This window comes from Phyllobates terribilis, unplaced genomic scaffold, assembly GCF_046119375.1.
Source record: "Phyllobates terribilis strain yellow unplaced genomic scaffold, ASM4611937v1 Scaffold_27__1_contigs__length_16484149, whole genome shotgun sequence".
Classification (NCBI taxonomy): Eukaryota; Metazoa; Chordata; class Amphibia; order Anura; family Dendrobatidae; genus Phyllobates; species Phyllobates terribilis.
In genome coordinates, this window is record NW_027362787.1 from 13248955 (window position 1) to 13261535 (window position 12581).

Consider the following 12581-nt stretch of genomic DNA (forward strand, 5'->3'; position numbering starts at 1 on the left):
AAAGAGAACCCAACCCAAAAAGTTTGGTTGATTAGTCTGTGGCATTCTGTTAAACTGTTGCTTATGGCGGTCTCTGTGAGCTTCTCAGCGACATTCAGCCAGCCAGGTATCCTGCCTGCAGTAGATGGAATGTGGCAATGGAACGCTGGCTGCGCGTGTCATAATAGGCTCTGAGCCTTTATATACCTGTGCACAGCAGCAGCCACCTTCAGTCTGCTGCTGGACAGCCAGCTGCAGCAGCAGCAGGAGAGGTATGTAATCAGGAGCCCTCCTGCTAAGGGTAGACAGCTGCTCGTTCCACCCCACCCCCCGCCTTAATTGGTTCTCCTCCCTTCCAACGGTGTTGAGGCGGGTGGGAACAGCAGGGGGTGAAGGTGCTGTGTTTAAAGAGGTGGAGTTATGCAGATCTAAAACGCGTGGATTGCAGCAGCAGCAAGCCGAAAAGTGCAGGCATGTAAGGGATCTAGAGGTTGACAACATGTCTTCTTAACGGGAGTCCAGGAGCTCATCTCCACAAATGGACTTTTCAGGATCCTTGGGTGGCTCCGTAGTTTGAAACCAATTCTGGTTATCGCTTCTCGGCCTTTTGGCTAAGATCAAGTGTAGTATCTGTTCTTATCAGTTTAATATCTGATACGTCCCCTATCTGGGGACCATATATTAAATGGATTTTTAGAACAGGGAGATGGAAAAAGAGCTTGCTCTGTCCACTCCACGCATTGACCTGGTATTGCAGTATCTCCAGGACCGGTGCACCCCTTCTTTAATGCAGTTTCTAAAATCAGAAAGAATTGAATTCAATGTTTTTTGTTCATTTTGCTTGTTTGTCGGATTTTGGGATGGACTCTTTGGCTTTGCTTTTCTTCTCCTCATTGGATTTTTCATGTTCAAAGTTGCAGAAGCCAGATTACAAGCTCATTTTGGTTCAACTTCAGCAACTGTGCATTGCATTGCCATGTAATGTGATGCAATGCTATCTTTCTAGCTCTCCCTTTTTACTTCCTTTTGGATAAACAGACATATTAGGCAAGCATTTTGGAGCTTTCACCTAAATAACTACAGGTGGTGAGATAAGCTGCACAATATAATTGACCTTTCAGTATATTGTTGCACACACACCATCTATTTAGCAAATGCCCTTGTTATCAACAGCAGCCTTTTAAACTCACCTGAGCTAACAGGTATGTGCGCTGGTTACTCTGCTGCGCTTAAAATTTCTTTTTTGGTTTGCTACAATGCCTTTTCTGAAACGTTGTCTCCTTCTGCTGGAACACTGACTTCTTTCATTTAATGCCTGCAGACTATAAAAGAGAACCCAACCCAAAAAGTTTGGTTGATTAGTCTGTGGCATTCTGTTAAACTGTTGCTTATGGCGGTCTCTGTGAGCTTCTCAGCGACATTCAGCCAGCCAGGTATCCTGCCTGCAGTAGATGGAATGTGGCAATGGAACGCTGGCTGCGCGTGTCATAATAGGCTCTGAGCCTTTATATACCTGTGCACAGCAGCAGCCACCTTCAGTCTGCTGCTGGACAGCCAGCAGCAGCAGCAGCAGGAGAGGTATGTAATCAGGAGCCCTCCTGCTAAGGGTAGACAGCTGCTCGTTCCACCCCACCCCCCGCCTTAATTGGTTCTCCTCCCTTCCAACGGTGTTGAGGCGGGTGGGAACAGCAGGGGGTGAAGGTGCTGTGTTTAAAGAGGTGGAGTTATGCAGATCTAAAACGCGTGGATTGCAGCAGCAGCAAGCCGAAAAGTGCAGGCATGTAAGGGATCTAGAGGTTGACAACATGTCTTCTTAACGGGAGTCCAGGAGCTCATCTCCACAAATGGACTTTTCAGGATCCTTGGGTGGCTCCGTAGTTTGAAACCAATTCTGGTTATCGCTTCTCGGCCTTTTGGCTAAGATCAAGTGTAGTATCTGTTCTTATCAGTTTAATATCTGATACGTCCCCTATCTGGGGACCATATATTAAATGGATTTTTAGAACAGGGAGATGGAAAAAGAGCTTGCTCTGTCCACTCCACGCATTGACCTGGTATTGCAGTATCTCCAGGACCGGTGCACCCCTTCTTTAATGCAGTTTCTAAAATCAGAAAGAATTGAATTCAATGTTTTTTGTTCATTTTGCTTGTTTGTCGGATTTTGGGATGGACTCTTTGGCTTTGCTTTTCTTCTCCTCATTGGATTTTTCATGTTCAAAGTTGCAGAAGCCAGATTACAAGCTCATTTTGGTTCAACTTCAGCAACTGTGCATTGCATTGCCATGTAATGTGATGCAATGCTATCTTTCTAGCTCTCCCTTTTTACTTCCTTTTGGATAAACAGACATATTAGGCAAGCATTTTGGAGCTTTCACCTAAATAACTACAGGTGGTGAGATAAGCTGCACAATATAATTGACCTTTCAGTATATTGTTGCACACACACCATCTATTTAGCAAATGCCCTTGTTATCAACAGCAGCCTTTTAAACTCACCTGAGCTAACAGGTATGTGCGCTGGTTACTCTGCTGCGCTTAAAATTTCTTTTTTGGTTTGCTACAATGCCTTTTCTGAAACGTTGTCTCCTTCTGCTGGAACACTGACTTCTTTCATTTAATGCCTGCAGACTATAAAAGAGAACCCAACCCAAAAAGTTTGGTTGATTAGTCTGTGGCATTCTGTTAAACTGTTGCTTATGGCGGTCTCTGTGAGCTTCTCAGCGACATTCAGCCAGCCAGGTATCCTGCCTGCAGTAGATGGAATGTGGCAATGGAACGCTGGCTGCGCGTGTCATAATAGGCTCTGAGCCTTTATATACCTGTGCACAGCAGCAGCCACCTTCAGTCTGCTGCTGGACAGCCAGCAGCAGCAGCAGCAGGAGAGGTATGTAATCAGGAGCCCTCCTGCTAAGGGTAGACAGCTGCTCGTTCCACCCCACCCCCCGCCTTAATTGGTTCTCCTCCCTTCCAACGGTGTTGAGGCGGGTGGGAACAGCAGGGGGTGAAGGTGCTGTGTTTAAAGAGGTGGAGTTATGCAGATCTAAAACGCGTGGATTGCAGCAGCAGCAAGCCGAAAAGTGCAGGCATGTAAGGGATCTAGAGGTTGACAACATGTCTTCTTAACGGGAGTCCAGGAGCTCATCTCCACAAATGGACTTTTCAGGATCCTTGGGTGGCTCCGTAGTTTGAAACCAATTCTGGTTATCGCTTCTCGGCCTTTTGGCTAAGATCAAGTGTAGTATCTGTTCTTATCAGTTTAATATCTGATACGTCCCCTATCTGGGGACCATATATTAAATGGATTTTTAGAACAGGGAGATGGAAAAAGAGCTTGCTCTGTCCACTCCACGCATTGACCTGGTATTGCAGTATCTCCAGGACCGGTGCACCCCTTCTTTAATGCAGTTTCTAAAATCAGAAAGAATTGAATTCAATGTTTTTTGTTCATTTTGCTTGTTTGTCGGATTTTGGGATGGACTCTTTGGCTTTGCTTTTCTTCTCCTCATTGGATTTTTCATGTTCAAAGTTGCAGAAGCCAGATTACAAGCTCATTTTGGTTCAACTTCAGCAACTGTGCATTGCATTGCCATGTAATGTGATGCAATGCTATCTTTCTAGCTCTCCCTTTTTACTTCCTTTTGGATAAACAGACATATTAGGCAAGCATTTTGGAGCTTTCACCTAAATAACTACAGGTGGTGAGATAAGCTGCACAATATAATTGACCTTTCAGTATATTGTTGCACACACACCATCTATTTAGCAAATGCCCTTGTTATCAACAGCAGCCTTTTAAACTCACCTGAGCTAACAGGTATGTGCGCTGGTTACTCTGCTGCGCTTAAAATTTCTTTTTTGGTTTGCTACAATGCCTTTTCTGAAACGTTGTCTCCTTCTGCTGGAACACTGACTTCTTTCATTTAATGCCTGCAGACTATAAAAGAGAACCCAACCCAAAAAGTTTGGTTGATTAGTCTGTGGCATTCTGTTAAACTGTTGCTTATGGCGGTCTCTGTGAGCTTCTCAGCGACATTCAGCCAGCCAGGTATCCTGCCTGCAGTAGATGGAATGTGGCAATGGAACGCTGGCTGCGCGTGTCATAATAGGCTCTGAGCCTTTATATACCTGTGCACAGCAGCAGCCACCTTCAGTCTGCTGCTGGACAGCCAGCAGCAGCAGCAGCAGGAGAGGTATGTAATCAGGAGCCCTCCTGCTAAGGGTAGACAGCTGCTCGTTCCACCCCACCCCCCGCCTTAATTGGTTCTCCTCCCTTCCAACGGTGTTGAGGCGGGTGGGAACAGCAGGGGGTGAAGGTGCTGTGTTTAAAGAGGTGGAGTTATGCAGATCTAAAACGCGTGGATTGCAGCAGCAGCAAGCCGAAAAGTGCAGGCATGTAAGGGATCTAGAGGTTGACAACATGTCTTCTTAACGGGAGTCCAGGAGCTCATCTCCACAAATGGACTTTTCAGGATCCTTGGGTGGCTCCGTAGTTTGAAACCAATTCTGGTTATCGCTTCTCGGCCTTTTGGCTAAGATCAAGTGTAGTATCTGTTCTTATCAGTTTAATATCTGATACGTCCCCTATCTGGGGACCATATATTAAATGGATTTTTAGAACAGGGAGATGGAAAAAGAGCTTGCTCTGTCCACTCCACGCATTGACCTGGTATTGCAGTATCTCCAGGACCGGTGCACCCCTTCTTTAATGCAGTTTCTAAAATCAGAAAGAATTGAATTCAATGTTTTTTGTTCATTTTGCTTGTTTGTCGGATTTTGGGATGGACTCTTTGGCTTTGCTTTTCTTCTCCTCATTGGATTTTTCATGTTCAAAGTTGCAGAAGCCAGATTACAAGCTCATTTTGGTTCAACTTCAGCAACTGTGCATTGCATTGCCATGTAATGTGATGCAATGCTATCTTTCTAGCTCTCCCTTTTTACTTCCTTTTGGATAAACAGACATATTAGGCAAGCATTTTGGAGCTTTCACCTAAATAACTACAGGTGGTGAGATAAGCTGCACAATATAATTGACCTTTCAGTATATTGTTGCACACACACCATCTATTTAGCAAATGCCCTTGTTATCAACAGCAGCCTTTTAAACTCACCTGAGCTAACAGGTATGTGCGCTGGTTACTCTGCTGCGCTTAAAATTTCTTTTTTGGTTTGCTACAATGCCTTTTCTGAAACGTTGTCTCCTTCTGCTGGAACACTGACTTCTTTCATTTAATGCCTGCAGACTATAAAAGAGAACCCAACCCAAAAAGTTTGGTTGATTAGTCTGTGGCATTCTGTTAAACTGTTGCTTATGGCGGTCTCTGTGAGCTTCTCAGCGACATTCAGCCAGCCAGGTATCCTGCCTGCAGTAGATGGAATGTGGCAATGGAACGCTGGCTGCGCGTGTCATAATAGGCTCTGAGCCTTTATATACCTGTGCACAGCAGCAGCCACCTTCAGTCTGCTGCTGGACAGCCAGCAGCAGCAGCAGCAGGAGAGGTATGTAATCAGGAGCCCTCCTGCTAAGGGTAGACAGCTGCTCGTTCCACCCCACCCCCCGCCTTAATTGGTTCTCCTCCCTTCCAACGGTGTTGAGGCGGGTGGGAACAGCAGGGGGTGAAGGTGCTGTGTTTAAAGAGGTGGAGTTATGCAGATCTAAAACGCGTGGATTGCAGCAGCAGCAAGCCGAAAAGTGCAGGCATGTAAGGGATCTAGAGGTTGACAACATGTCTTCTTAACGGGAGTCCAGGAGCTCATCTCCACAAATGGACTTTTCAGGATCCTTGGGTGGCTCCGTAGTTTGAAACCAATTCTGGTTATCGCTTCTCGGCCTTTTGGCTAAGATCAAGTGTAGTATCTGTTCTTATCAGTTTAATATCTGATACGTCCCCTATCTGGGGACCATATATTAAATGGATTTTTAGAACAGGGAGATGGAAAAAGAGCTTGCTCTGTCCACTCCACGCATTGACCTGGTATTGCAGTATCTCCAGGACCGGTGCACCCCTTCTTTAATGCAGTTTCTAAAATCAGAAAGAATTGAATTCAATGTTTTTTGTTCATTTTGCTTGTTTGTCGGATTTTGGGATGGACTCTTTGGCTTTGCTTTTCTTCTCCTCATTGGATTTTTCATGTTCAAAGTTGCAGAAGCCAGATTACAAGCTCATTTTGGTTCAACTTCAGCAACTGTGCATTGCATTGCCATGTAATGTGATGCAATGCTATCTTTCTAGCTCTCCCTTTTTACTTCCTTTTGGATAAACAGACATATTAGGCAAGCATTTTGGAGCTTTCACCTAAATAACTACAGGTGGTGAGATAAGCTGCACAATATAATTGACCTTTCAGTATATTGTTGCACACACACCATCTATTTAGCAAATGCCCTTGTTATCAACAGCAGCCTTTTAAACTCACCTGAGCTAACAGGTATGTGCGCTGGTTACTCTGCTGCGCTTAAAATTTCTTTTTTGGTTTGCTACAATGCCTTTTCTGAAACGTTGTCTCCTTCTGCTGGAACACTGACTTCTTTCATTTAATGCCTGCAGACTATAAAAGAGAACCCAACCCAAAAAGTTTGGTTGATTAGTCTGTGGCATTCTGTTAAACTGTTGCTTATGGCGGTCTCTGTGAGCTTCTCAGCGACATTCAGCCAGCCAGGTATCCTGCCTGCAGTAGATGGAATGTGGCAATGGAACGCTGGCTGCGCGTGTCATAATAGGCTCTGAGCCTTTATATACCTGTGCACAGCAGCAGCCACCTTCAGTCTGCTGCTGGACAGCCAGCAGCAGCAGCAGCAGGAGAGGTATGTAATCAGGAGCCCTCCTGCTAAGGGTAGACAGCTGCTCGTTCCACCCCACCCCCCGCCTTAATTGGTTCTCCTCCCTTCCAACGGTGTTGAGGCGGGTGGGAACAGCAGGGGGTGAAGGTGCTGTGTTTAAAGAGGTGGAGTTATGCAGATCTAAAACGCGTGGATTGCAGCAGCAGCAAGCCGAAAAGTGCAGGCATGTAAGGGATCTAGAGGTTGACAACATGTCTTCTTAACGGGAGTCCAGGAGCTCATCTCCACAAATGGACTTTTCAGGATCCTTGGGTGGCTCCGTAGTTTGAAACCAATTCTGGTTATCGCTTCTCGGCCTTTTGGCTAAGATCAAGTGTAGTATCTGTTCTTATCAGTTTAATATCTGATACGTCCCCTATCTGGGGACCATATATTAAATGGATTTTTAGAACAGGGAGATGGAAAAAGAGCTTGCTCTGTCCACTCCACGCATTGACCTGGTATTGCAGTATCTCCAGGACCGGTGCACCCCTTCTTTAATGCAGTTTCTAAAATCAGAAAGAATTGAATTCAATGTTTTTTGTTCATTTTGCTTGTTTGTCGGATTTTGGGATGGACTCTTTGGCTTTGCTTTTCTTCTCCTCATTGGATTTTTCATGTTCAAAGTTGCAGAAGCCAGATTACAAGCTCATTTTGGTTCAACTTCAGCAACTGTGCATTGCATTGCCATGTAATGTGATGCAATGCTATCTTTCTAGCTCTCCCTTTTTACTTCCTTTTGGATAAACAGACATATTAGGCAAGCATTTTGGAGCTTTCACCTAAATAACTACAGGTGGTGAGATAAGCTGCACAATATAATTGACCTTTCAGTATATTGTTGCACACACACCATCTATTTAGCAAATGCCCTTGTTATCAACAGCAGCCTTTTAAACTCACCTGAGCTAACAGGTATGTGCGCTGGTTACTCTGCTGCGCTTAAAATTTCTTTTTTGGTTTGCTACAATGCCTTTTCTGAAACGTTGTCTCCTTCTGCTGGAACACTGACTTCTTTCATTTAATGCCTGCAGACTATAAAAGAGAACCCAACCCAAAAAGTTTGGTTGATTAGTCTGTGGCATTCTGTTAAACTGTTGCTTATGGCGGTCTCTGTGAGCTTCTCAGCGACATTCAGCCAGCCAGGTATCCTGCCTGCAGTAGATGGAATGTGGCAATGGAACGCTGGCTGCGCGTGTCATAATAGGCTCTGAGCCTTTATATACCTGTGCACAGCAGCAGCCACCTTCAGTCTGCTGCTGGACAGCCAGCAGCAGCAGGAGAGGTATGTAATCAGGAGCCCTCCTGCTAAGGGTAGACAGCTGCTCGTTCCACCCCACCCCCCGCCTTAATTGGTTCTCCTCCCTTCCAACGGTGTTGAGGCGGGTGGGAACAGCAGGGGGTGAAGGTGCTGTGTTTAAAGAGGTGGAGTTATGCAGATCTAAAACGCGTGGATTGCAGCAGCAGCAAGCCGAAAAGTGCAGGCATGTAAGGGATCTAGAGGTTGACAACATGTCTTCTTAACGGGAGTCCAGGAGCTCATCTCCACAAATGGACTTTTCAGGATCCTTGGGTGGCTCCGTAGTTTGAAACCAATTCTGGTTATCGCTTCTCGGCCTTTTGGCTAAGATCAAGTGTAGTATCTGTTCTTATCAGTTTAATATCTGATACGTCCCCTATCTGGGGACCATATATTAAATGGATTTTTAGAACAGGGAGATGGAAAAAGAGCTTGCTCTGTCCACTCCACGCATTGACCTGGTATTGCAGTATCTCCAGGACCGGTGCACCCCTTCTTTAATGCAGTTTCTAAAATCAGAAAGAATTGAATTCAATGTTTTTTGTTCATTTTGCTTGTTTGTCGGATTTTGGGATGGACTCTTTGGCTTTGCTTTTCTTCTCCTCATTGGATTTTTCATGTTCAAAGTTGCAGAAGCCAGATTACAAGCTCATTTTGGTTCAACTTCAGCAACTGTGCATTGCATTGCCATGTAATGTGATGCAATGCTATCTTTCTAGCTCTCCCTTTTTACTTCCTTTTGGATAAACAGACATATTAGGCAAGCATTTTGGAGCTTTCACCTAAATAACTACAGGTGGTGAGATAAGCTGCACAATATAATTGACCTTTCAGTATATTGTTGCACACACACCATCTATTTAGCAAATGCCCTTGTTATCAACAGCAGCCTTTTAAACTCACCTGAGCTAACAGGTATGTGCGCTGGTTACTCTGCTGCGCTTAAAATTTCTTTTTTGGTTTGCTACAATGCCTTTTCTGAAACGTTGTCTCCTTCTGCTGGAACACTGACTTCTTTCATTTAATGCCTGCAGACTATAAAAGAGAACCCAACCCAAAAAGTTTGGTTGATTAGTCTGTGGCATTCTGTTAAACTGTTGCTTATGGCGGTCTCTGTGAGCTTCTCAGCGACATTCAGCCAGCCAGGTATCCTGCCTGCAGTAGATGGAATGTGGCAATGGAACGCTGGCTGCGCGTGTCATATTAGGCTCTGAGCCTTTATATACCTGTGCACAGCAGCAGCCACCTTCAGTCTGCTGCTGGACAGCCAGCAGCAGCAGCAGCAGGAGAGGTATGTAATCAGGAGCCCTCCTGCTAAGGGTAGACAGCTGCTCGTTCCACCCCACCCCCCGCCTTAATTGGTTCTCCTCCCTTCCAACGGTGTTGAGGCGGGTGGGAACAGCAGGGGGTGAAGGTGCTGTGTTTAAAGAGGTGGAGTTATGCAGATCTAAAACGCGTGGATTGCAGCAGCAGCAAGCCGAAAAGTGCAGGCATGTAAGGGATCTAGAGGTTGACAACATGTCTTCTTAACGGGAGTCCAGGAGCTCATCTCCACAAATGGACTTTTCAGGATCCTTGGGTGGCTCCGTAGTTTGAAACCAATTCTGGTTATCGCTTCTCGGCCTTTTGGCTAAGATCAAGTGTAGTATCTGTTCTTATCAGTTTAATATCTGATACGTCCCCTATCTGGGGACCATATATTAAATGGATTTTTAGAACAGGGAGATGGAAAAAGAGCTTGCTCTGTCCACTCCACGCATTGACCTGGTATTGCAGTATCTCCAGGACCGGTGCACCCCTTCTTTAATGCAGTTTCTAAAATCAGAAAGAATTGAATTCAATGTTTTTTGTTCATTTTGCTTGTTTGTCGGATTTTGGGATGGACTCTTTGGCTTTGCTTTTCTTCTCCTCATTGGATTTTTCATGTTCAAAGTTGCAGAAGCCAGATTACAAGCTCATTTTGGTTCAACTTCAGCAACTGTGCATTGCATTGCCATGTAATGTGATGCAATGCTATCTTTCTAGCTCTCCCTTTTTACTTCCTTTTGGATAAACAGACATATTAGGCAAGCATTTTGGAGCTTTCACCTAAATAACTACAGGTGGTGAGATAAGCTGCACAATATAATTGACCTTTCAGTATATTGTTGCACACACACCATCTATTTAGCAAATGCCCTTGTTATCAACAGCAGCCTTTTAAACTCACCTGAGCTAACAGGTATGTGCGCTGGTTACTCTGCTGCGCTTAAAATTTCTTTTTTGGTTTGCTACAATGCCTTTTCTGAAACGTTGTCTCCTGCTGGAACACTGACTTCTTTCATTTAATGCCTGCAGACTATAAAAGAGAACCCAACCCAAAAAGTTTGGTTGATTAGTCTGTGGCATTCTGTTAAACTGTTGCTTATGGCGGTCTCTGTGAGCTTCTCAGCGACATTCAGCCAGCCAGGTATCCTGCCTGCAGTAGATGGAATGTGGCAATGGAACGCTGGCTGCGCGTGTCATAATAGGCTCTGAGCCTTTATATACCTGTGCACAGCAGCAGCCACCTTCAGTCTGCTGCTGGACAGCCAGCAGCAGCAGCAGCAGGAGAGGTATGTAATCAGGAGCCCTCCTGCTAAGGGTAGACAGCTGCTCGTTCCACCCCACCCCCCGCCTTAATTGGTTCTCCTCCCTTCCAACGGTGTTGAGGCGGGTGGGAACAGCAGGGGGTGAAGGTGCTGTGTTTAAAGAGGTGGAGTTATGCAGATCTAAAACGCGTGGATTGCAGCAGCAGCAAGCCGAAAAGTGCAGGCATGTAAGGGATCTAGAGGTTGACAACATGTCTTCTTAACGGGAGTCCAGGAGCTCATCTCCACAAATGGACTTTTCAGGATCCTTGGGTGGCTCCGTAGTTTGAAACCAATTCTGGTTATCGCTTCTCGGCCTTTTGGCTAAGATCAAGTGTAGTATCTGTTCTTATCAGTTTAATATCTGATACGTCCCCTATCTGGGGACCATATATTAAATGGATTTTTAGAACAGGGAGATGGAAAAAGAGCTTGCTCTGTCCACTCCACGCATTGACCTGGTATTGCAGTATCTCCAGGACCGGTGCACCCCTTCTTTAATGCAGTTTCTAAAATCAGAAAGAATTGAATTCAATGTTTTTTGTTCATTTTGCTTGTTTGTCGGATTTTGGGATGGACTCTTTGGCTTTGCTTTTCTTCTCCTCATTGGATTTTTCATGTTCAAAGTTGCAGAAGCCAGATTACAAGCTCATTTTGGTTCAACTTCAGCAACTGTGCATTGCATTGCCATGTAATGTGATGCAATGCTATCTTTCTAGCTCTCCCTTTTTACTTCCTTTTGGATAAACAGACATATTAGGCAAGCATTTTGGAGCTTTCACCTAAATAACTACAGGTGGTGAGATAAGCTGCACAATATAATTGACCTTTCAGTATATTGTTGCACACACACCATCTATTTAGCAAATGCCCTTGTTATCAACAGCAGCCTTTTAAACTCACCTGAGCTAACAGGTATGTGCGCTGGTTACTCTGCTGCGCTTAAAATTTCTTTTTTGGTTTGCTACAATGCCTTTTCTGAAACGTTGTCTCCTGCTGGAACACTGACTTCTTTCATTTAATGCCTGCAGACTATAAAAGAGAACCCAACCCAAAAAGTTTGGTTGATTAGTCTGTGGCATTCTGTTAAACTGTTGCTTATGGCGGTCTCTGTGAGCTTCTCAGCGACATTCAGCCAGCCAGGTATCCTGCCTGCAGTAGATGGAATGTGGCAATGGAACGCTGGCTGCGCGTGTCATAATAGGCTCTGAGCCTTTATATACCTGTGCACAGCAGCAGCCACCTTCAGTCTGCTGCTGGACAGCCAGCAGCAGCAGCAGCAGGAGAGGTATGTAATCAGGAGCCCTCCTGCTAAGGGTAGACAGCTGCTCGTTCCACCCCACCCCCCGCCTTAATTGGTTCTCCTCCCTTCCAACGGTGTTGAGGCGGGTGGGAACAGCAGGGGGTGAAGGTGCTGTGTTTAAAGAGGTGGAGTTATGCAGATCTAAAACGCGTGGATTGCAGCAGCAGCAAGCCGAAAAGTGCAGGCATGTAAGGGATCTAGAGGTTGACAACATGTCTTCTTAACGGGAGTCCAGGAGCTCATCTCCACAAATGGACTTTTCAGGATCCTTGGGTGGCTCCGTAGTTTGAAACCAATTCTGGTTATCGCTTCTCGGCCTTTTGGCTAAGATCAAGTGTAGTATCTGTTCTTATCAGTTTAATATCTGATACGTCCCCTATCTGGGGACCATATATTAAATGGATTTTTAGAACAGGGTGATGGAAAAAGAGCTTGCTCTGTCCACTCCACGCATTGACCTGGTATTGCAGTATCTCCAGGACCGGTGCACCCCTTCTTTAATGCAGTTTCTAAAATCAGAAAGAATTGAATTCAATGTTTTTTGTTCATTTTGCTTGTTTGTCGGATTTTGGG

The 12581-nt window shown here is 45.2% G+C and overlaps 10 non-coding genes across 10 annotated transcripts; all 10 read left to right on the forward strand.

Annotated features, from left to right (window-relative positions):
* The first annotated feature begins 570 nt into the window (after nucleotides 1-570).
* On the forward strand, nucleotides 571-761 carry LOC141176974 (U2 spliceosomal RNA). The gene has a single exon (XR_012253612.1). It is a non-coding gene; the product is annotated as a U2 spliceosomal RNA (small nuclear RNA).
* Nucleotides 762-1876: 1115 nt separating this feature from the next.
* On the forward strand, nucleotides 1877-2067 carry LOC141176975 (U2 spliceosomal RNA). Its single transcript, XR_012253613.1, has one exon. It is a non-coding gene; the product is annotated as a U2 spliceosomal RNA (small nuclear RNA).
* A 1115-nt stretch (nucleotides 2068-3182) lies between these two features.
* LOC141176976 (U2 spliceosomal RNA) lies at nucleotides 3183-3373 on the forward strand. Its single transcript, XR_012253614.1, has one exon. It is a non-coding gene; the product is annotated as a U2 spliceosomal RNA (small nuclear RNA).
* Nucleotides 3374-4488: 1115 nt separating this feature from the next.
* On the forward strand, nucleotides 4489-4679 carry LOC141176977 (U2 spliceosomal RNA). The gene has a single exon (XR_012253615.1). It is a non-coding gene; the product is annotated as a U2 spliceosomal RNA (small nuclear RNA).
* A 1115-nt stretch (nucleotides 4680-5794) lies between these two features.
* Nucleotides 5795-5985, forward strand: LOC141176978 (U2 spliceosomal RNA). The gene has a single exon (XR_012253616.1). It is a non-coding gene; the product is annotated as a U2 spliceosomal RNA (small nuclear RNA).
* Nucleotides 5986-7100: 1115 nt separating this feature from the next.
* On the forward strand, nucleotides 7101-7291 carry LOC141176979 (U2 spliceosomal RNA). The gene has a single exon (XR_012253617.1). It is a non-coding gene; the product is annotated as a U2 spliceosomal RNA (small nuclear RNA).
* A 1109-nt stretch (nucleotides 7292-8400) lies between these two features.
* Nucleotides 8401-8591, forward strand: LOC141176981 (U2 spliceosomal RNA). The gene has a single exon (XR_012253619.1). It is a non-coding gene; the product is annotated as a U2 spliceosomal RNA (small nuclear RNA).
* A 1115-nt stretch (nucleotides 8592-9706) lies between these two features.
* LOC141176983 (U2 spliceosomal RNA) lies at nucleotides 9707-9897 on the forward strand. The gene has a single exon (XR_012253620.1). It is a non-coding gene; the product is annotated as a U2 spliceosomal RNA (small nuclear RNA).
* A 1112-nt stretch (nucleotides 9898-11009) lies between these two features.
* LOC141176984 (U2 spliceosomal RNA) lies at nucleotides 11010-11200 on the forward strand. The gene has a single exon (XR_012253621.1). It is a non-coding gene; the product is annotated as a U2 spliceosomal RNA (small nuclear RNA).
* A 1112-nt stretch (nucleotides 11201-12312) lies between these two features.
* Nucleotides 12313-12503, forward strand: LOC141177455 (U2 spliceosomal RNA). Its single transcript, XR_012254048.1, has one exon. It is a non-coding gene; the product is annotated as a U2 spliceosomal RNA (small nuclear RNA).
* The last annotated feature ends 78 nt before the right edge of the window (nucleotides 12504-12581 follow it).